The 20,244-nt window shown below is 47.5% G+C and overlaps 2 protein-coding genes across 11 annotated transcripts in view; one reads left to right on the top strand and one right to left on the bottom strand.

Moving 5' to 3' along the window:
* LOC126578282 (mucin-19-like) overlaps positions 1-20,244 on the top strand; it is a 97,133-nt gene that overhangs the window by 2,853 nt on the left and 74,036 nt on the right. For 8 of the 10 annotated variants that reach the window (XR_007608389.1, XM_050240698.1, XM_050240697.1 and 5 more), the window contains exon 2: positions 504-1,260. The gene's annotated coding sequence lies outside the window, so the exon portion shown is untranslated. Of the gene's footprint in view, positions 1-500; positions 1,261-20,244 lie in introns of all 10 variants that reach the window. The other 2 variants (XM_050240692.1, XM_050240690.1) reach the window with 2 other exon arrangements.
* Positions 15,950-20,244, bottom strand: part of LOC126578312 (regulator of G-protein signaling 20) — a 268,141-nt gene continuing 263,846 nt past the window's right edge. The window contains exon 6 of the transcript XR_007608390.1: positions 15,950-15,959. The gene's annotated coding sequence lies outside the window, so the exon portion shown is untranslated. The remainder of the gene's footprint in view (positions 15,960-20,244) is intronic.

Below are 20,244 nucleotides of genomic sequence, written 5' to 3'. Positions count from 1 at the left end.
CATAAACAATCATGTTCGCAGTTTGTCTCGTAAATTAATTTCAATTGATTGCCCCACACCGCCGCCATGCTGCTCTGGTGTGACACACGCGTCGGCCAAACAATGCCGATCGGTCGGCCGATGCGATGCGCCATTCCGCATTTTTCATAAACTCTACATGCATGCCGATTAGTGGAAATTATGGGCAGAGAGCAGCGTACACAGGGATGTCAGGATGTATTGCTGCAAAATATGCTCCAGAAGGGGCGGTATGAGCATGAATAACGTTTCATAAACCCGTTGGAAACGGGTTATAATTTGGGGTAGCTTTGAAGTGCGCTTTGTTCTGTACAGCATTAAATCATATTCTGGCGACAGATTTCCTTTTGCTCTGATGTTGATCGTGAATGCGTCGTGATAGAGACAACAGATTGACTGTTTAGTGCCATTTTCGCGCATCACACCTGGGGAGCAGAATTAACTAAATGTCGTCTTTTATCCATCTTCTACCCCCGAAACAGCAGGCGCCGGCAAATGGTGGTCCAAGCAGAGCCCCATAGAGAGAGAGAGATCCGAAGAGATCGCGCGCGTGCTTGTGTGTTTGTGTTCGGTACAAATGTCCTGCACACTATCCTTGCATCGTAGGAGAAAAGCATGAATGTTTGATTAGTGCCCGTTGAGAAAAAAAAGTGCAACCCATCAAAGAAGAGGAAGAAGAAGAAACAACGGTTTCCGTGCGTATGTGTGCGTTGTGTGTTTGTGTGAAAATGTGAAAAAAAAATTGAGCTATTAATCCCCCGGGGTGGTTACTGAGGAAGGAAAGAAAAGAAGAAGAAAAAAAAACCAACCCAAGTGGTGAAGTGCACAGTGGAATAAGGATCAAATGTACTGCTAATGCAGCCGATTTATGTTGTGTGTTCGTTTTGAAAAGCAGCTAAGCAAGCTGTGTGCCGTGTAAGTGTTTTATTTGTACAACGTTTCACGCTCGTCGCATCAGAAACAACATCTGTCCGTTGTGGCCGTCGCAGGTTTATTGTAATTATTCCGTCTCGTGTCGTCAGTGTGAAACAGTAACACACAGTGTGTTTACGAGTAGTGTTTGTGGTCAAAGTGAAGGTGAAATTGGCGGAAAGAAGCCAAAAGCAGCTACATTACGTTCCCGTTCCGCATTAACAATTGCTGGAGTAGTGTCTGGAGTGCATCGGTCATCGGCCAGTAGGAAAAGGAATCCTGCTGGAAGGAGGAAAAATCCCTCGAAGCATCACAAGGGCTTTTAGAGAGGTAAGTGGGCATCTTCTTCGTACTGGATCAATGATGATTATGTTGATGATTGGTTGCTCGCCACACACAAAAAAAAGGGGAAACCGATCTCGTTAGATCAATCAATTGTGCAAGGGCGAGAGAGTAGTGAGAGGAAGGTAATTGACCCTCTCGAGCAGACGGAGCCGGTCGTGCGGCCAGAGAGATTGTAGGGAAATTAGGTAATCACCCGTTCGGGGGGTTTCCTCGGGAAAACTGCGATGATACTTATGATATGATGGTCTCCCGGATCATGGCAGGGGCCGGACGGTAGCTTTGGGAGATGCTTTTATTGAATGTTTATCGCATCGCTGAGAGCAGAGCCCTGTTGCAGGAGCAGAACCCATAATTGAAGTGCTCCGCAGCGATCGCAGTGGTGGTGGTGGTTGATTGTAATATTTTTTTTTCGGTCGAATTTTCCTCCCTTTTTCCACTCTCTCTACCAATTATTCAGCGTACGCCATCTTGAGTTTCTTCACGGTTTTTGCGCTGCCCCCGGGAGGATTGCTGCGATTGTGGAAGGAAAAAGTTGAGTTTTCGGATCTCGATTTTACGACAATTGGTTATTTGTGGCGTTGTGTGGAAACATACGTTCCGTTCCGTTCACCCATCAAACCACGGACCCCACCCCTCCTGCCGCCTCATAAAGCCATTAAAACGATAAGTGGTCATTAGTGGCAACAGCGCGATGGCAACGGCGTGTAGCGCAGTAACGAGAGAGAGAGAGAGAGAGAAAGAGACATCGGAACGGATCCCCGTTCGATCCCCGATCCACAGACTCTATAGTGCGCCTCGAAGGGGGGCCGCGCGAGGTCAGCGCCTATTTTAAGAGACGTGGCGTTTCGTGGCCTTTACTACCCAGGGGGACAGAGAGAGAGCGTGTGTGCATGTGTGTCCGCTGGACCGAACTGACTTCCAGTGGGAGCTTGCAAGGCACAACCCCCTTGGATAATAACGCCAATTTGTGGTTTAATGCTGCCAAATGAATATTGTTTTACATTCCTACAAGCTCCAGCGGCAGCAATGCTAAAGATATGGTCCTTACTGGGACTGGGAGGGGAAGAGAGGGGCAATTAATCATAAAGGAATTCGAAATTATCGCGATAATGATGCTTGATCACTTGATGATTGGCGTGCGCTTGAACAGGGGGCGCCCAGTTACCCTATGGTTCCTATGATTTTGTAGCTCCATTAATAGTAATGCAATGCTCAGTTAGCACTCTTAGGTTTTCTAATTATGCTGCATTCAATTAATAATCTATTTCTGCCTTTTTATCAAACAGTTCTGGCGGCGCCATATTAGTTTTGACAGGCAACAGCGTATAAAATGCTGTTTAGAATCGCTTGTGTGGAGCACAAACTGTGATTGCTTGTAAATGAATGAGTAATAAGCGCTTTCCCTCATTTACCGCTGCCCTTTCCTCTCTATCGCATTTGAAATGCCCTTTTGCTGCTGCTGCTCTCCCTTTTACTTTCTTATAATTTAATCGAAATCGGTTGCCGCCTCCACCCTAGCAACAACTGTGTTCTGTGGCGGCCTCCTTCGACGTTGCGATGGAATATGCGTCCCTCGAGACACACGCGGGGGGTTGCTTGCTACACACGAAAAGAAGCCCCCTGCGCGCCCTTCGTGAGCGACATAATGATGATGGAGTGGAATGAAGCGTCAAACGAGGCGAGGGGCCGAGCTCGGTTCAATCACGGCGAACCAACTTCCGACCGAACGACCGTCAGAGGGGGCGATCATCCTCTGCCACAAGGGCAGCGAGTCCATTTAATGGTCTGCCACAGAGCGAGCATTAAAAAGGTAGATTTCCCTAACTTTTCCTGACAACCACATGTGCCCGGTATCATATCCGGGCTCACGGGGGAAGACGATGGAAAAACCCCCCGGTTCCGGCAAGCATGTGTGGCTATGGCCAACTGTGTGGCGCCATTCGCCCTACGTCTGTGCGCGAGTATGTGTTCGCTCTAATCGCTTAATTGTATGTTCAGCCGGTGCTCCGGTTTCTTGTGCTGCTGCTGCTGTTTTGTGTGGGGATAAATTTCCGATCGAATCATGTTTTGGCGATGAAAAAACCGATAATACGTAACGTCTCTACGTGGTGCGCTGGTAAAAATCGAGGGAGGAAATTTAATTTCGAAATTCTGGTTAATGTTTATTAGTCTCTAGGTGATTGTGAGTAGTGGGTTAATATGACGATGTTTTATGAAGTAATTTAAAGGAAAAACAATTGCATCAATAAGGGTTAAATTGATAAACTTCATGGCCATTTTAATCACTGCTTTCGGTTTAATTGTTTATTGTACTGCAAGCCTTTAGTCGAATTCAATGGAATCCAGCGAATATCGTTTGTATAGCTCTGTTCTCGTGACATTTCCTTGGTTATTTGGATGTTTGCTAATCATTTAGTTAAATTCATTAGTTTTTCTGTTCGAGTTACTCATGGTTTTTTGTCAAAGATCCTAACGATTGTCCATTGCCAGGTGTAAAGTGTTCTATTAGTCCAATTTTTCAAACAAAATGAATGAGTGATATAGCCAGAATTACAGGACTACATTCCTATAGAATGATTGAAGTTTATAAATTGATATTACTGCAAATAGATTTTTCAGTGCACTTCAAGTGTTCAAATTTTGTGGTCTTGTTGCAACAATTTGTCGCAAATTGTCAGCTGATTAATGTTTTGTCACATATGAAATTCTTATAGCATTGCTTGATGTCATTATTCACTTTCAATAAGGCACAATTATTGCAAATGTTCGATGAAATGCTTTTCGAATTGCATCAATTAAAATTAATATGAAAAGAGCGAGTAGAATATTTTTTATAACTTGTTAACATGGTTTTTGTGCTAAACGATCCATGATTAATAGAAAAACCTTACTGGAACAAAACTTCCACACAAGATTAGACCCTCAATTTCTACTCGCTATCGAAGGTTCTTGAAATGGAACACAATCATCGCGTGGCGTTGATTTTTAAACTTTCCGGACACATGTCCGCTCTCGGACAGTTAATAATTTTCAATGTAAATGATGCGCTCGTGCATGAGTTAGATTAGTTGCAGGGAAATGTTACCAAAAGAGAAGCGGGCCCCCCGTTGACTCTACAATAAGCTGAAATCTGTCAACCCACGGGCACAACACGAAAGCAGCAGGCAGACAGCAGACATGTAACACGCTGATTATTTGATCTGCTAGAAACTGGCATGATGATGGTGATGATGGAGGAAGACTGTGGAATCGCCCACTACCACCAGTCTAGCCTACGCCTACGGTGCCTGCGGGTGCGGCCGGTCCCATAAAGCAGATTAAGCGATTTAGCGAGGGAGTTTTGTTTACGAGAAAATCGGATTCGATTTTTATGGCCACAGCATCAGAGCTGCTGCTCATCCATCGCATTTATGGTGAGTTGTTTGGTCACTGTTGTTGTCGCGTCGTTGGCGTACAAGCTTTGTTTTTTTTATTCTGTGTGCCATCTTTCTCGGCTCATTGATGGCTCTGTTCCCAAAAAACTGTGCGATAGAATGCGCGTTGAATCTTATGTGGCCCCTTGCTGCTGGCTGCTTCGGTGGCCTCATGACCGTTTAACCGTTGCCAGTTGGCATAATTATCACCGAAAAAAAGAAGGGCTGGGGAGAAACAGCACGAAACAAAAGAGGAACCGACGAATTGCTGGCTTCTTTTGTTCTTCACGTTACCGTTTGGCCTTTTGCCGTTCTTTCCTTTTCTTCGCTACGCTTCCTGTCCACGCTGCTTCTCCCGTATCTTCTTCTTATCTTGCCTGCTTCCGATGTTCTGCTGCTTGTGAAGCGAGCAAGACAAAGCGAGATGGCCAATCGCAGGATGTCGAGCGAGACAGAGTGAGAGAGCGAGAAGGCTTCGGTGTGGCCCACCGTGGGGGGGTGGAACAGACTCCCAATGGTGCGGAGCGCGCTTTTATGTTCGTGCTAATATGTTATTTAATCCATAATTTGATTTGGATGAGTCGCTCGTTCTCTCGACGTCGTCGTCGTTGTCTGGCTGGTTGGTCCGGTTTCTCCGTTCCTTGCGACTGCACGGGGGAGGGAGCGAGGTCACGGTCGCTCTCGGTGGATCGCGCGCACCCCACCGGGGAGAACAAAGCCAGTCAACCGAGCCAGAGGCCGCCAGCAGCAGCAGCAGCAGCAGCGACGACGAAGAGGACGACGATGGTCCATTGGGTTTTCGGGGTTCATTTACGGAGCAGCGAAGAGGAAAACTGTGAGGTAGTGAGAGAGAACCCGAGAGAGAGACCGGGAGAGCGAGCACGGCAAAAGGACCCCCAACTGCTGCTGAGTATTCCCCGAGGTTGCTGTTTTAGCAATATGTTCCAACGGAAGGGAACGGTGGAAAGGATCACCAGAAGGCCTCCACCTCTCTCACGTCTGTACAAATGAAGTTTCATCTCACTCTTCACCTCACTAATCTCTCACAACTCGCAGCTCAGTGGCTCTCAGCTGATTAAAACGCTCACGCGCACTCTCTCTCTCTCACTCACGCCATTTTGTGTTCTGACGCAAACTCCGATCGATCCTTGGGCCGCCTCCTGATCCCTTTTCCTGCCAGCCAGCCAGCCAGCCAGCCAGCTCGTCGTCTTTTGGGGGCCTTTTCAGTGAAGGCATCCGCTCTGGCTCTCGATGACGGCGGAAAACTCTCCCCTTTTGGCAGCCGTGTTTTGTCGAGTTGTTTTTGCTCGTTCCCCGGTCTGTCGTGTCGCGTTTGGTGGTTGTGTGAACCAATAGTAGGCTTGTTCATGTCCTTCTGCAACCTTGTTAATGGCCAGCAACGACACCATCGCCAACCAAGCAACCAGCCACCCAGCTAGCGTGCTGTGATTATGGAAATAAACACTTTACACACGTCGCTCCAAATTGAGATGGTGATCCACCCGCCCCTTTATGGACTTGGTCATCTGTTCTGTGGTGTCGTCGTCCTCCCTGGTGTCGTGGCAGCAGCACCACCGGCCCGTGTGTATTGGTGAACCGGTGAGAACATGTCAAAGTAGCGCGCTTTCATGCTACACACCACCGTGGCAACGGTGGTCTTATGCTCATTCGTCTGCTCGCTCACTCGCTTTTGTCATGTTCTGTGTGGGGGGGTTAAGCCTGAGCCGGAGTCAGAGCCAGAGCCAGCCTACGATGGAGCAGCGATGACAAGCGACGGCCAGGTTTGCCGCCTCGCCATTACCGTGTTTCACTCTATCCTTCGCGAGAGAGAATAAGAGAGAATAAGAGAGAGAGAGAGAAAGGTAGAGGACAACGATCCAGGCTTGTAAAACCGCGGATCCGATGGATAATTGATATGCAATTTATAGTGTCGTCGTCTTTCGCATTCTTCTTTGTGGCGGCCTCTCTCTCTGTCTGTCTCTCTTTTCCGCTCTCTCTTTTGCTCTCTGTCTCTTTCGCATCTGCTTCACGATTGCTTCGTTTATTGTGTTCCGCTTTGCAGCCTTTTTCGTTGGCAGCGAAGAGGAGAAGAAGAAGGCTTGTGTTCGAATGCTAAACGTGCCGAGACCGATTGTCGTCTGCTGCTGCTGCTGTTGCTGCTGCTGGTCTGGTCTGGTGCGCCCCGCTTAACAATGCGAGCCGCTGTTGTCATGCCTACCATCGTCCCACCTTCATCCCCACGTTGGTATGTTCAGCTTCAGCTTGGCACAAGAGGCGAACCGCTCGACGAGCGGAGCAGATCACGACGCGGCCCCCCATTCCTCGTCCTCACCGTGATCGCACTGCAATGATCTCAGGTCGTCACCTTATAGAGTTATGGTAATTGTGGCACGAGAAATGAATGTTATTTGCCACCATGTTTGTCACGGTGGGGATGCCGCCTACCACGAGCTCCCCTCTTCCTCCCCATCCCATGTTGGCGGCTGACCGACGAGTCCGTTGGGCGGGGGGGGGGGGGGAATGGTGATTCTCCTCGATTGTCGGCACCACCATCACCACCTTGGTGTGTGGTGTGCGAGGATTATCTGTGATTAGCCGCGGCTACGGTAAGATATCGGATTTGATACCAGGAGGGGGGGTGGGGAGAGAAGAAGACGACAATCATTTGAAAGGCTTACACGCGTTAAGCGAGAGCCCTGCGTGCGCCCTGTTGTCGTCGTGTTCGCGAGTCGTACAGGGTGACCACCAGGTAGCGTATTTAGCAGCGTCTTATGACGAAACAAGGGATCAGTTGTTGGCTTGCAACAGAAAGGGAGAGGTATATGAGGGTTGCCTGATGCTTAAAAGGAAGGAGAGGGTTCAAATAATGAGGGGGAATTTATCGCTCACAATGCATACAGAACTGTCTCGGAGTGTTTGACATCTAAAAGGACATTATCCTTATTAATGGGTTGGATCAGATGCCGCTGGCGGTGAAGATGTTGTTAAATTATTTCTGCGGGAATAAACAATCCGTTGATCCCTTGTTTTTGGCTTTTTAAAAGCTGGTTTCTTTATGTGCTATGAATGTATAACTTATTTAAAAATGTGTCTAAAAATGTACACCTGGAATTCAATTGAATGACCTGAAAATTTTAATGACATCCTTCGTTTAGATTGATAGCAGAAGATGTTTTAATTATTCCTATTTGCGATTTAATATCGAATAAATATCTAATACGTGGTATAAATGGATTGAATTGTCAGATAATGATTACAAGGATTATGCAATAATTCGTTACCCATTGCTATACACCGAGCATTGAAACAATCCATTGGATTTCTATTCAGCCAAACTCATTTAAAGAATACACGTAAGAATTTCGTTAACTTCAAAAATCTTTGACAAATCAGTAAGTATTGAAATATTCGATACACATGCCTCAGAAATTTTACTATTGACCATAGCAGTTCTAAGAGTAGGAAAATGTGACGAATGATCCAGCTGCATAGCAGTAGAAAAAAAGTACCATGCCCAGGCCTCAATAAAGCTCGGAACACTTAATATTTGGGTGCATTAATATTTGGAAGAAGTCTCATTGGCCATTTTTTTCTACTTTTAGTAGACATTTGTACATTACAGATGGATTTTTAATCATTTTACATTGTTTTTTAGTTTTTACTTCATAATAGCCGAATATAATTGTATTGAACGATACTGTGAGCAATTTGTTGAACTGAAGATTTTTGGTATGAAATCAATGCTGTTGTTTCGATACCAATTTATGATCTCTATGCTGTAATGACAGCTTACCAAGTCGGACCAAAACTTTACGAGACCTTTATGAGACTTCATAAAAGGTAGAATGATCTTTTCCAGGCATTCTTTTTTGTACAAACTGCCGTTCATGGACCCTCCCGTCATGAAACCTTTCGCTTTTTAAACCACAACTACAGATTCTTTGCCAAATGTGCAGTTTACGCGCATTTTCATCTGCGTAAATTAACTAAAACCTTACTGTCGTATTCCTTCTACGATTGCTAAAGTCAAATTTGCCTCCCAGGTTTTGTCAAAATGCAGTTTTACGTGGGTTTTTACTCCAGTCATATTGAGTTTCCATAGTGAGTGTGCGACCTTCGTATGCCATCGGCGATAACTTTTGAATGTATGGTTCGATTTGGGAAATTTTTTTCACTAAAAGAAAAGAGTATAACCTTTAAAAAGACACCAACAGAGTAGCAAAGCGACCCCTAAGCGACCCCTAAAAAGCGTGCTTCGACCCTTCTCTGAAAATCGATTTTCAAACTCCACCCTCCCTGCAACGTTTCGAACCAATGCAATAAACCTTATTGTTGGGATCCATAAAAACAAATACTGATAATCAATATCATGTAATAACTTATTGCAATCGACACGATTAAAAATAATACCTCTCGCTGCCGCTTGTTGATAACACTGATGTTTGTTATTCCGGTAATTCTAAACACCACCAGTTATTCCGGTAATCAAAAACCTTATGATACGGGTGACCGACCACACACACCCGATGACAAGCTCCCCCGAGCCCGGGCCCGGGCATTAATTTAATCTCTAAAGCTACTTTTAATTAGTGTTTTCCGCGCGTACAAAAGTGTTTAATTGAGTTGGCTTTGATGACAACAGTGACTGCTTCACTGCTGTGTTGCATGGCAGCAAAAGCTAATGTTGAAAAATTACTGTAAATGAGCCTCATGCTCCCCTACACAAGGGTGGGGCCAATATGTGTATCAACACACCCCGCTCGAAGGGTCAAATTGTTTGTTGATACACGAATATACTGGCAATTAAAACCGTTTGTTTCAATTGTGTGTTATGTGCCTTTCCTCTATCGACCAACGATTCTATGGAAATCCCACTTTGTTTGGTGCATTTGTTGAAAACCAAATGGTACTCCAGGGGCGGGGCAGGGGTGCGTCGCTAGTGAAATGGAAGGAAGGGAGGTAATGCTGCAACACATGCCATGCGCCACCCCATGAGCAAGAGGGGGAGGGACGAGGGAGCATATCTCGGGAAACAAATTGGTGCGCTGATGGAGTTGAACTGTGATTTCATCGTGTTCGAACACCACAACCACCCTTCTCTCTCTCTCTCTCTCTCTTTCTCTCTTTAAGGGTTGACGCTTAATTTCAACTCACGACTACTCTTCACGCGCCCTCGCGCGCGACAGTGATTGATAGTTCCCTCCCCCAACACCAACACTCCCCATTCCTTCATTGCTGCTGCCTTTCCTTCACCATCAATTTATCAATTCCCCCTTTTCTCGGTCGATTCTTTGGTTCGGTGCTCGCTAGCATTCCCTCCGCACACATTTATAGGCCAGCCAGTCAGCGGTGGTGGCGCGCAAGGGGTCATGTTATCATGGACAATCTAATCACTCAACTTCTCACAGCAGCCAGTCGTAGTGTGCCCAGGAGAGACGAGAGAGAGAGAGAGGAACACATTAGCATCGGCCAGGAGTTAATTATTCGAAACTGTGGTGAACGCCACCTGACCGTGCAATGCCGATGCCATGGCGGCGCCCCAGCCACTCCTTTTAGTGTCGGCCGATGGTGGTGGTGGTGGTGGTGGTGGTGGTTGCTCCCATCATACGTGCGCACATCACTCGCTGCTGCTGCTGCTACTGCTGCTACTCTCTTTCTCTCTCGGTGGCGCGCACTTGGGCGAATGATGGGTGGTGTCGGGCAATCAACAACATAATTAGTTGTTGCATAGTTGCTAGTCATCGGCCACCACCACTCACTCGCAGGGGCGGAAGCGTGAAGCGTAAAGCGCAGCAGCAAACGTGCAAACGTGAACCAACTCCAGATCCGATAGCGATCAACGCGCGGAGGTAATTGATTTTCTTACCCTGCAGGCACATCTCTGCTCCGCAAGAGCACATATGCTGCCATCGCTTTTCCCATCCAGCCTATCACCTGTCTACTACTGTGCTACACACTCACTCACTCACTCACTCACTCATCGGTTGCATTCTAAGTGAGGTAGCATCGCTGACAACGGACGCCGCGGGGGCTCTCTCGTTGCCTTATCTTGTTTCTGTCAGGCAGACCCCGTTCAATGGGGGCCACTGTTGCTGCTGCTTCACCTCTTGGCTAATCACTTCCGATGGCTGTTCCGGTTGCCGACGACTGGTACGCACCACTACCCGTTATCTCCAAACCCCGGGGCCCTAGACCTTACTGGGTTCTTGGGGTGTAATCACTGCCGCGGTTCGTGGAGTTATCGGGGAGCGATTTACTGTACGCTGCTGAGCGTTTGGGGGGGGGGGGGGGCTGTCTGGTTTCGTAAGAAGTGATTTTTTAAAGCGTGATTAATGTGCCTTCTTATCCAATCAAAAGGACCCCCCTCTCTCACCACCAGGTCCCTTGGGTTCCGCGTCCGTCTGGGTCTCTCTGATTGATGCGTTTATTGATGGGCTGTGTAGCGCTTTAGGCCGCGCGCGCGCGCGCGCGCGAAGGGCACTTTAAAGTGACCGGGAGATCAATTGCTACCTTTTCTAGCCTGCTCGCTAGCTTGTTGCGCTGGTGATTCCTGGTGATGATGATGATGATGATGTAGTGCAGCGACAACGTCACACCAGCAAACCAGCTCTTGTGTCTTCATCATCATCAACATCTTCTGCGCGCGCGAGATAATGTAGGCCCCACACATGGATGTTGAACGTGTTTATTGCTTCAAACACACGGCGAGACTCGTCGTCAGTACTTTCAAACCTCTCTCGATACCAGCTTATAGGTAGTTATCGACCTCCTATACTCCCGGCGGCGGGGTGTTTACAGTTTATCTTTATTTCCCCGTCACCGCCCCATGGGCCAAAAGAGTCGCAAACGACTTCATTTGAGAAGGTTGTAAGGATTGGTGGTGCGCACCATCACCACAAACCAACCCCCCCCCCCATCGGTTATCATCATCATCGTCGCGCCAATACACGGTTGATCGTTAAATGAAATGATGTTGGTGAGGAATGATGGTGGCCAAGAGGCGGCAGCCAACGGTTTGAGGTCGAATGAAAATTATACACTCGTTAGCTAATTCCTTGCGTCGTCGTCGTCTGAGTCTCTCCAGTGCTGAGCTGGCTCGTTGGCTGGACACAAAATTCCATCCAACCGATTGCTTCTCAACGCCATCGAGGTCGATTCGCCTCGCGGCCGGCCGGTTCGAACGACACGAGAGCGTTTATTTGCAATCAGTTTTATGATCGCCTCTGGCTGCCGTTGGCTCTCTGGGAAGAGGCATAAGGCAAAAGGTGCGCGCGGGCCAAAAGGCAAAGGCAATAAACATTGAACGCGCGCGCGGGCGCGCGGGTGCATAATTAGTGGTGGTTGGTGGGGTGAGTGCTTTTCGGGCGAGTGGATTCGTGATACGCTCTGCGATCCACGTTGCAATGTGATGCGTTTGTTGGTTTACAGAGACGCGAGAGACACCTACACAGACACCTCGTTCTCTTCTGGTCAGTGTCATTTAGCCGCAGAGAGGGGATGTATTTAAAGGGGGAGGGGGTTGCATAAAACGAACCACCGCGACGGACACTTGCAAATCGTTTCGTATGTGCGCGAATGGAATCGATAATGCGACAAAAGACATAAATAAATGATTAAAACCAATCGATTCTCGGGGGGGGGATCGATCGATGTGGCCGTGGCCGGCCCCCTCGTTGGTCTGGCATTGTGACAAGAGGAATTGTCAATTACTCTACTCGAATTCATGTAACATCGAAAGATGTATTTAAATTACGAATACGAGAATATCAGAAAATGTTTATTGAAAATACTTGTAATTGAAGGTTTTGATGTTGCATCCTTTGATGGATGGATTAATGTATTTTAATGTGCATTTGTTGTATTCTAATTAACAGAAAAGAAATAACCATAATTTAAATTATCAGTGGCACTGCTATCAATAGCAAATGCTTCCCCAAACAGGATTAGCATCATCGCTTCTTCATATTTTGTTTCTTGGACATTCTTAGTCCCATTCCTGTTGTTAGTTAATTTAAATGTTTCACAATGGTTTCTAGCTGTAGATATTGTTTCAAGCGTGAGTGCCCTATTCATAAACTTTCTCTAGGGCAAATCCACCATTTGAATAAATGAATACGGACGAATTGTCTGTTCGAATGGCTTATTAGAGATGGCATCATTTGATTGTTTTTTGCTGTGTTAAGTCTTCAGGAATAATTGCCTTCAGTTGCTTTATAAGATTTGTCATGAAAGGAAAGTTGATTCTTTTTTTAAAAAAAGTAAACAACATCATGCATTTATGGTTTGGAATGGTCATGGCTTGGAAGAATACGAATGCAAAACGAAGCATTTACTTTTCGTATTTCTTTTCCCAATCAGTATTAGCCAATCGCTCTGCTTTCGTCTGCCAAACAGCAAAGCACAGCTAAGAAATTACTTTTTTTCGTGTGCAGTTTTTTTTGTTGCATGAATTATAATCCGTCTCTACTTTTTTGTTGGGTAATCACGGCTAATTTTTTGCTTTAATCATGTACTACACAATAAGGTAATCGATAAGGGTACAAGAGCTACAAGGAAAAGTGCAAAAGAGGAGCCGCCTTGCAATAAAAGTAATCTACTTCCAATTCAACTACTTGTAACCGTATACCCTGTTATAACTTGTCCGTGAAAAAGGGACTTGATACAAGGATCAAGCACACAGTTCGGAGTGAAATATTGCCAAACGGCACGACAAATATCTGGGAACAGAAGGAAGAATAAAGGAATTCTCTTCCTCCACCATCGCAGTCGCTCAGAACGACCTCAGAGCAATCCGCTTAAGCCCCTCCAAAAAGGGGTTGGAAGAGGGTTAGCGAGAACAACCAGCAGCAGCTCACCCGTGACCTCACCACTTTATTGGTGTTAAAAGTTTGCCATTTGTTTGGCCAAAAGTGTTCGATAAATGAAGGCAAACGAGGAGCGATCCGAGCGAGCGAGCGACCGAGCGAAAAATGACCAACGGGACGCAGGGAAGGGGTGGTCACCTATCACCTACGACCTCTCTCTTCTCCCACCGGCCTCGTTCATGCTTCTGTGGATTTTTATGTCTTCTCGGAAACATGAAAACTTGCCCCCTTTCGTTCCCCTTTCCTGCAGAATGGTTGGAGAATGAAGCAGAAAGAGAGAGAGAGAGCGAGAGTGAGCGCGAGGCGTAAAGCCACTGACTGTTGGGCACTTTGCCAATCACTTAAAAGCCCAACGACATGCGAAGAAAGGACACGATGGAAGGCCCCAGCGCGCCGCCACCACCGTCGTTGCTGCGGCTGACAAATGGCGGTGTGTGCCGCGATGTCGTTTGGGTTTAATTTTATTTTTATTTCCCAACCGGTGGCCGCCGCCGGTCTCTCCGACCACGAGTCCAGTCGTAAGCGGCCCGCCAGTGGGGAGCGCCAGTTGGTGAACATGCGCGTCGGATCACTACCCATCCCATCGCCCGCCTGAGTTGGTGGTTATTTGCTGTTGCCGCTGCTGTTGGCAGCCAGAGTCAGAGTTTTATTGAGCCCTCTGGCCTGACACACTGCTGACCCCCCTCCCGCTTCGTTCCCCGTGACCACACGAGCGTGTGCTGGCCGGAACCATGGCGCGGCGCGCAGGCCCCCTCTCACGGAAGGGGTGTTAAAAGTTCGTAAAATAACCTCATTTTTTAATGTTGCCAACAGGAGCAGCAGCAGCAGCAGCAGCAGCTGGTAGTTGGTAGCTCGACACCACATCACCTCGCTGCTGGTGGTTTCTCGAGCATTTTTTTTTTAATGCTTCCACTCTCTTCTTCCAGTTCCTTTCGTTGGATTCTTCGCTTGCAAGGCAGCCGGAAGGAGACGGTGAAGAAACATAATGATAGTGTGCAGTGGTGTGGTGTAGCCCTTTTGCAGTCCTTTTTGGTGAAAAATGAGTGCAGGACGCGCGCGTTCTCGCGGTTAAAAACCTGCTGCTGCAGGTCCCTTTCGCTGCTTTTAATATTGTGCACCATGTGCGCGCACACGGCGGGACCGTAGCATTTATTGGGAAGCTTTTTCTTTTTGCTTCCGTTTTTTCCGTTACATTCTGCTCGCCACTTTACTGCCGTTCGGTCACTACTTTCATTCTGTTGTTAGTTGATGTAGTTGTCCTTTCCACGCGATGATAGCACCTTCGGAGGGAGGGCTTCTCCGCTGCTTCATTGCCGCGTGTTTCATCGTGGTCATCGAAAGCTGCTGCGCTGCGGTGATGATGATATCCTTTTTTTTTGGTTCCATCACATTCTGGGACAGACATATGGAGCCCCACTGGTGGTCACAGGAGCTGCGAATGAGAAGAAGTTGTTGAGAGACGAAAGAAAAAACTGAAGAAGAAGGTCCTAGTGCCTTCATATCGGCATTAGTTCCGTTCCATTCCGTTTCGTTTCCGTCTCGTTGTTGTTTGCTGTCGCTCCGTAATCGTAAAGTGTGTCCTCCTGGTAGAAGTGTGGCAGGTTCCCTATTTCTCACACCGGTTTCTAGGCTTCCTGACGACGGTAACGACATGGGAACGGAAGCAAACGGAGTCGCCAGTAACATGTAAGCCGTTTTTTCTGCTTTATTTTCATTGCCCGTTTTGCACCTGTGATGACATTATCTATTCCTCTATCAGTCCTTGACAAACCCATTTAATTCTGTTCGGTTGTGGAAGGTGACTTGGGACCTTCTTCGGGGAATATCTGATTGTTCTTATGCTTTCGTGAGTTGCGGGTTTGTTTTTTCTTCTCCTTTGTCCGGTGATGTTGCTTGTAACACGCCGCAAAGGAAAAGAAACGGTCGAAAGTGATCCATTTGTCTGTCCTCGCGCCATGTGTTGCTTCTTGGAAGATCTTGTTTGAGGTTTTTAGTAAACGACTTGGTGACACGTTCGATAGCCACTCTTTTATCTCGCTTTCCCGATAACAACAAGACACAAAATAAGCAATACATTATTTAATTCCCAGACTCTCTCTCTTTTAGTGTTTTTATTGCATTTGAAATGTTATCTTCCAGAAGCCAAGTCAGCCCAGTAACCAGTTCAGTATCAAAAGGAGGGGGGAATACAAAACATTCTTTCCGCCACTTTGACGCTCGAATCGATATCGATGAACCGAAAGGAGCACCAGCAGCAGAGTCAATCAATTACCAGACTAATCGTAGAGTGGGGGAAGTAAGGGGCCCGATAAAAGCCACGCCGATGACGCAAAGGAAATCCAATTTGATTGCTTACACGCTTCACCTGACAAAACGGAGGAACCTCACAGTGGCAACGGTGAACAATCTGCAAATTCTTCCAACAATACCACCACCACCACCACCACCACACTCACTCTGCTGTCATCGGTTGCTATCGTCACCATCATCATCATCATCATCATGGGAGAGCGCACAAAGCGAGTCCCCGGGAGCCTTCTGCTCGTCAGTATCATCACCAGAGGGCCCAGGCCGCCCCCCCGCCCCATATCGCGCTTTATCGATCTTGGTTGGGTGGGTGGCCTCCTCCCGGTGGTACGACACGAAACCAGGCAGAGTTTCGGCTACCACTTGGCTCGAATTACATGGCATTTAGGCGCGCGCACACACAGCAAGAGCCAGGGATACGCACATTATGATTTATCCTTTTCGCCGGAAAATTGTGTAAATTGTGAAATCGATAAGTCAAGTCAGGCGTGCGTAGAAAAAAAGGGGGAGGGGGGGCGGCCCTTCCATGGTGGACTTCTAGATTTAATCTGATTTCCTTCACCATCCACCCATTTGCCTGTCCCTTTTTTTCCGCTTGCTCATTCTTCTTTAAGGGGGAGCATGAAAAGGGGTTGGAAAATCCGTCGCAAAGAAGCACCGCGGTCGCGTCCGCATTAGCTCTCGCTCCTTCTAACCCGAAACAGGGGCTTGTCGTGCAAAAAGGCGTAAATTGAATTAAATTACCATTTTTCGAACGTTCGCTTCACGCGCCACCGGCGTATCGTCGAATCTGCGTGCCGCGCTTCGTTCGCGGCGATTATGCGATGCGCGAGCCACTACTTCCTGCCAGTGGATTGGACGGATAGATGGATGGATGGATGGGTGGTTTGTGTGGATGGATTGGATGAATGAATAAATATTAATTTGGAAGCGCACGAGCGATCCAATGCGAAACGACGGACGGGGGGAGGACCGGCAATTATGCGACTCATAAAACAACCAACCACCATTCCCAGACCCAGACCGACCGACCGTTGGTCTCCCTTTTTCCGGTCGAATGGGAACTCCTCTCAATTCAATCCCCCCCCGGGGGGGGGGGGGGGGTCCTCCGGCCGGTCGGTTGGTTGTTGTTTTAATTTATTGATGAAGAGGGTTGACACGAACGATGATTTATGTTATTGTGGCGCCGCGCGCACTGGCACGCACAGTCGAGTCCTAGAACCGAGGCGAGTTCACGGTTTTGCTCATTATGTAATTGAAATTGTGAAAATGACTACCACAGCAGACTGCTGATGGAGAATGGAGGACAACTCGGCTGCTATGCTGACGCAATTTGAATATTAATGATTGAGAGAGCGAATTTTCTTTTATTTTTCCTGTGACACGAGCATAATGTTTATGTTAAATCGGTATCGAGAGAGGGCGCGTCGAGGAAAAGCGAATTTTTATTATTTGGTTTTCTGTCGTTCTGGTCATTTTGTTTATGGCAAACGAATTCCGAATAGAATTCCTGTATCACTGGAAACTATTCGCAGAGGAGGGGAGCAAATGGCGAGAACAATCACCAACCAACCTCCTCATGTCCCTAATCTCTACCGATGGGGGATGGATTAGCATTTTCGTTTCAAGTACACAAGGGGACCGGCAACATAAACATGTTCGTTCGTGTGCTGCTGGGGCAATGATCGGGAAGTCATAAAATTCAAATCAGCAGCAGCAGCGGCATAAGGCGAAAAAGAGAAGAAGACGAAGCAGAAAGGTGTCAGATTTCGTTCCCGTTCTCGTTCTCGACTCATCCACTGCAATAAGGACACCGAGAAATCAATCAATATTCTCCTCTCGAGCCGGTGGGGGAGTCTCCTTTTTGCGCACACGGAAACGGTTTTCGAATGTTTTGTCCAAGTCGAAAAAATAAACCACCCTCTCTGTGTGCTGGATGATCGAGATTGAGCGATTGATAGGAAGGAACGAATTCAATGCTTTGGATCTTTCGGATGTTCAGCATATAACCTCGCTAGGATATTCCTATTTCCAGTCCTCTGTTGGTCATGTTTCGTTCTTTTTTTTCCCGGTGTTCGCTGCATTGTACTGCCACTAAAGGATGGAGAAGCGATCGCTGCGCTCACAGGGGACACTCCTCGGTGTGGTCTCTCGGTGGCATCGAACCGAAGCGAATCTCTGGACCTAACGGCATGTCCTCTCCGCGTATACAACGGAAAAAATACGGGGTCGAATTGTTGTCGAACGTTCTTTTGCTTTCCCCCTTCTCGCTTCGTTTGTTTTGTTCTGTCCGCTTAATCCCGGTTATCCGGGGGGGAGGAAAGGACCCCAAAAAGCGACTCCTCGGTATGACACGATGACGCTCCCTTTGGCTCTGTCTGTACTTCCAGAGTGAATCCTCATCTGGCCTCGCGCATACACAGGGAATGGTTGGTTGGTTTCGAATCCCTGTTCCGGAGAGGCAGACGCACGTACGCACGTACCCGTGCCACAGGGAGAGAAGACCTGGTGCAAATGGCACGCGTGCGCGCCTCGTACCACTCGCCATAGGACACACAGGGGACGACGAGGACGATGATGATGGTGTGGTAACGGGACGAGCAGAAGGAAAACAGATTTTTCCCCCTTTTTGAAGGCAACCAGCAGGCAGGGCGGATAGAGCGGTGAACCCACCGGGAGGGGGCGAATGGAATGGAGGAGAGTGGTCACCCTGATTTTCCACGTTCCGTGAAGCTCACAGCGAGAGAGGGAGAGCCATTTTCCATTTGCTCTTTTCTCGTTTCTGCTCTGCTCGTTTCCGGCGTTTGGTGTGTCCCCGGGCCCGGCGGTAACGACGGTGAAAAATGTAAAGTACTGCCGGTCGGTGCTTCGATGGTGGCGACGGCGCTGAGTCGTTTCGGAAGAAGTGAATAAATTGCTCAAATAAAGTGTTTTTACATGGCCCTTTTGGCACGCCACAAGACACGAGCTGGGGGGGGGGGGGGGGGGGGGGGGGGAGCGCGTGCTTACGGGATTTTCTTTCGTGACTTTCGTGTCCGGACGACACAAAGGACGACCACGATGCGAAACGATATATTGGCTGCTGTTCTTTCTGTCGACGGCCATGTCGTGTGATGCATGGAAAACGCGAAATCGATCGATCGAGAAGGAGAAGGACGTTGTTTGCTTCCACCAGACAAAATCGCTTCCAAAGTGATGGGTTTCCGGCGCACGTTCGGTTGGAGTTGTAAGGATTTACACAGGGATTTTGGGTGATTTTCCCTGGAGGATGAGACACATGGCATGTGGTATGTGTCGCGTAACCGCTTTCTTGCGGTAGGAAATGATCCAACGTTTCAACGATTGCAATCTTTCACAATTCCTGTTGAAGGTGCTCAGCATGGTTGCGAACTTCTGCATCATCAAGAGTCGGTCGAGGGTTTTTCGCATCTCCGCATCCTTCACTGGCAAAAGGCAGTGATTAATTTCTCTTTTGCTCTCTTTTATTATTGTACGGATTCACGCGCACACTCTGGTCTGGTCTGGTGTGCGTGCGCCCTGTGTGTGGCGAAGGAAGTTGGCAGTGTTTCAAGTAGAGAAACGCGTCCGGTGCTAGTACTCCACTCCAACGAAGCAGCACTTGCACTTGGGGTACTTGTTGGTGTGTAATCCAGTTGACAAACGTACTTGTGTTTTGCTTCCATTATCACCAGGATTACATGCCTCTCGGGAGCCTTTTGCCGGGGGTAAGAATCATTCGGCTTCGAGGCAGCAGTGTGCTCCAGCTCGAGGTGTGTTTGTCTCCGGTGTGCTGGCTCCTCGAGTTATGTAGAGGACGCTTGCCCGTGGACTTGTCCATTATTGATGCAGTTTGTTTGCTTGCCGGTTCTTTCGCTTCCCTTTTGCTTTACTAGTTCAGCACGATGCGCGAGGCAGCAATTCCATTCCGTGAGTTTGGTTGAGAGGGAGATTCGTTTGGATGGTATGCGCCGAGCACAAGATATACTGTGATTGTGAGTAGAAAGTTGCAGATTATTTAAAATGTGATGGTTTTAGAATTATTTTTCCGAAAGAGATGTGAACTTTGGTGCTGCTGATCCAATACTTTACCGAATATTATGATATTTTGTTCGTTGTTAAGGCACATTGTACATAAACTTTTTCTGTTCAGAGCTTTTCGTATTCTTATACCACGTTGTCAGCTCGGTTCTTGAGAAGCATTAAGTTATTTTATGACTTAGAAGACATTTCAATACATTTCAGGTGTTCTATTGACTAAATCATACTCACAATAAACAACTAAATACTTCTTAAATGGATTGTAAATAAGTAATAGTAAAACATTTTTCTGACTATTTTATATCCACAGAGTAAGCAAAGCACAGTTTTAAAGTCATATGATGGTA

This window comes from Anopheles aquasalis, chromosome 3 (assembly GCF_943734665.1).
Source record: "Anopheles aquasalis chromosome 3, idAnoAquaMG_Q_19, whole genome shotgun sequence".
Classification (NCBI taxonomy): Eukaryota; Metazoa; Arthropoda; class Insecta; order Diptera; family Culicidae; genus Anopheles; species Anopheles aquasalis.
The sequence above is the reverse complement of the archived record's forward strand: the minus strand, read 5'-3'. Positions and strand labels throughout refer to the sequence as shown.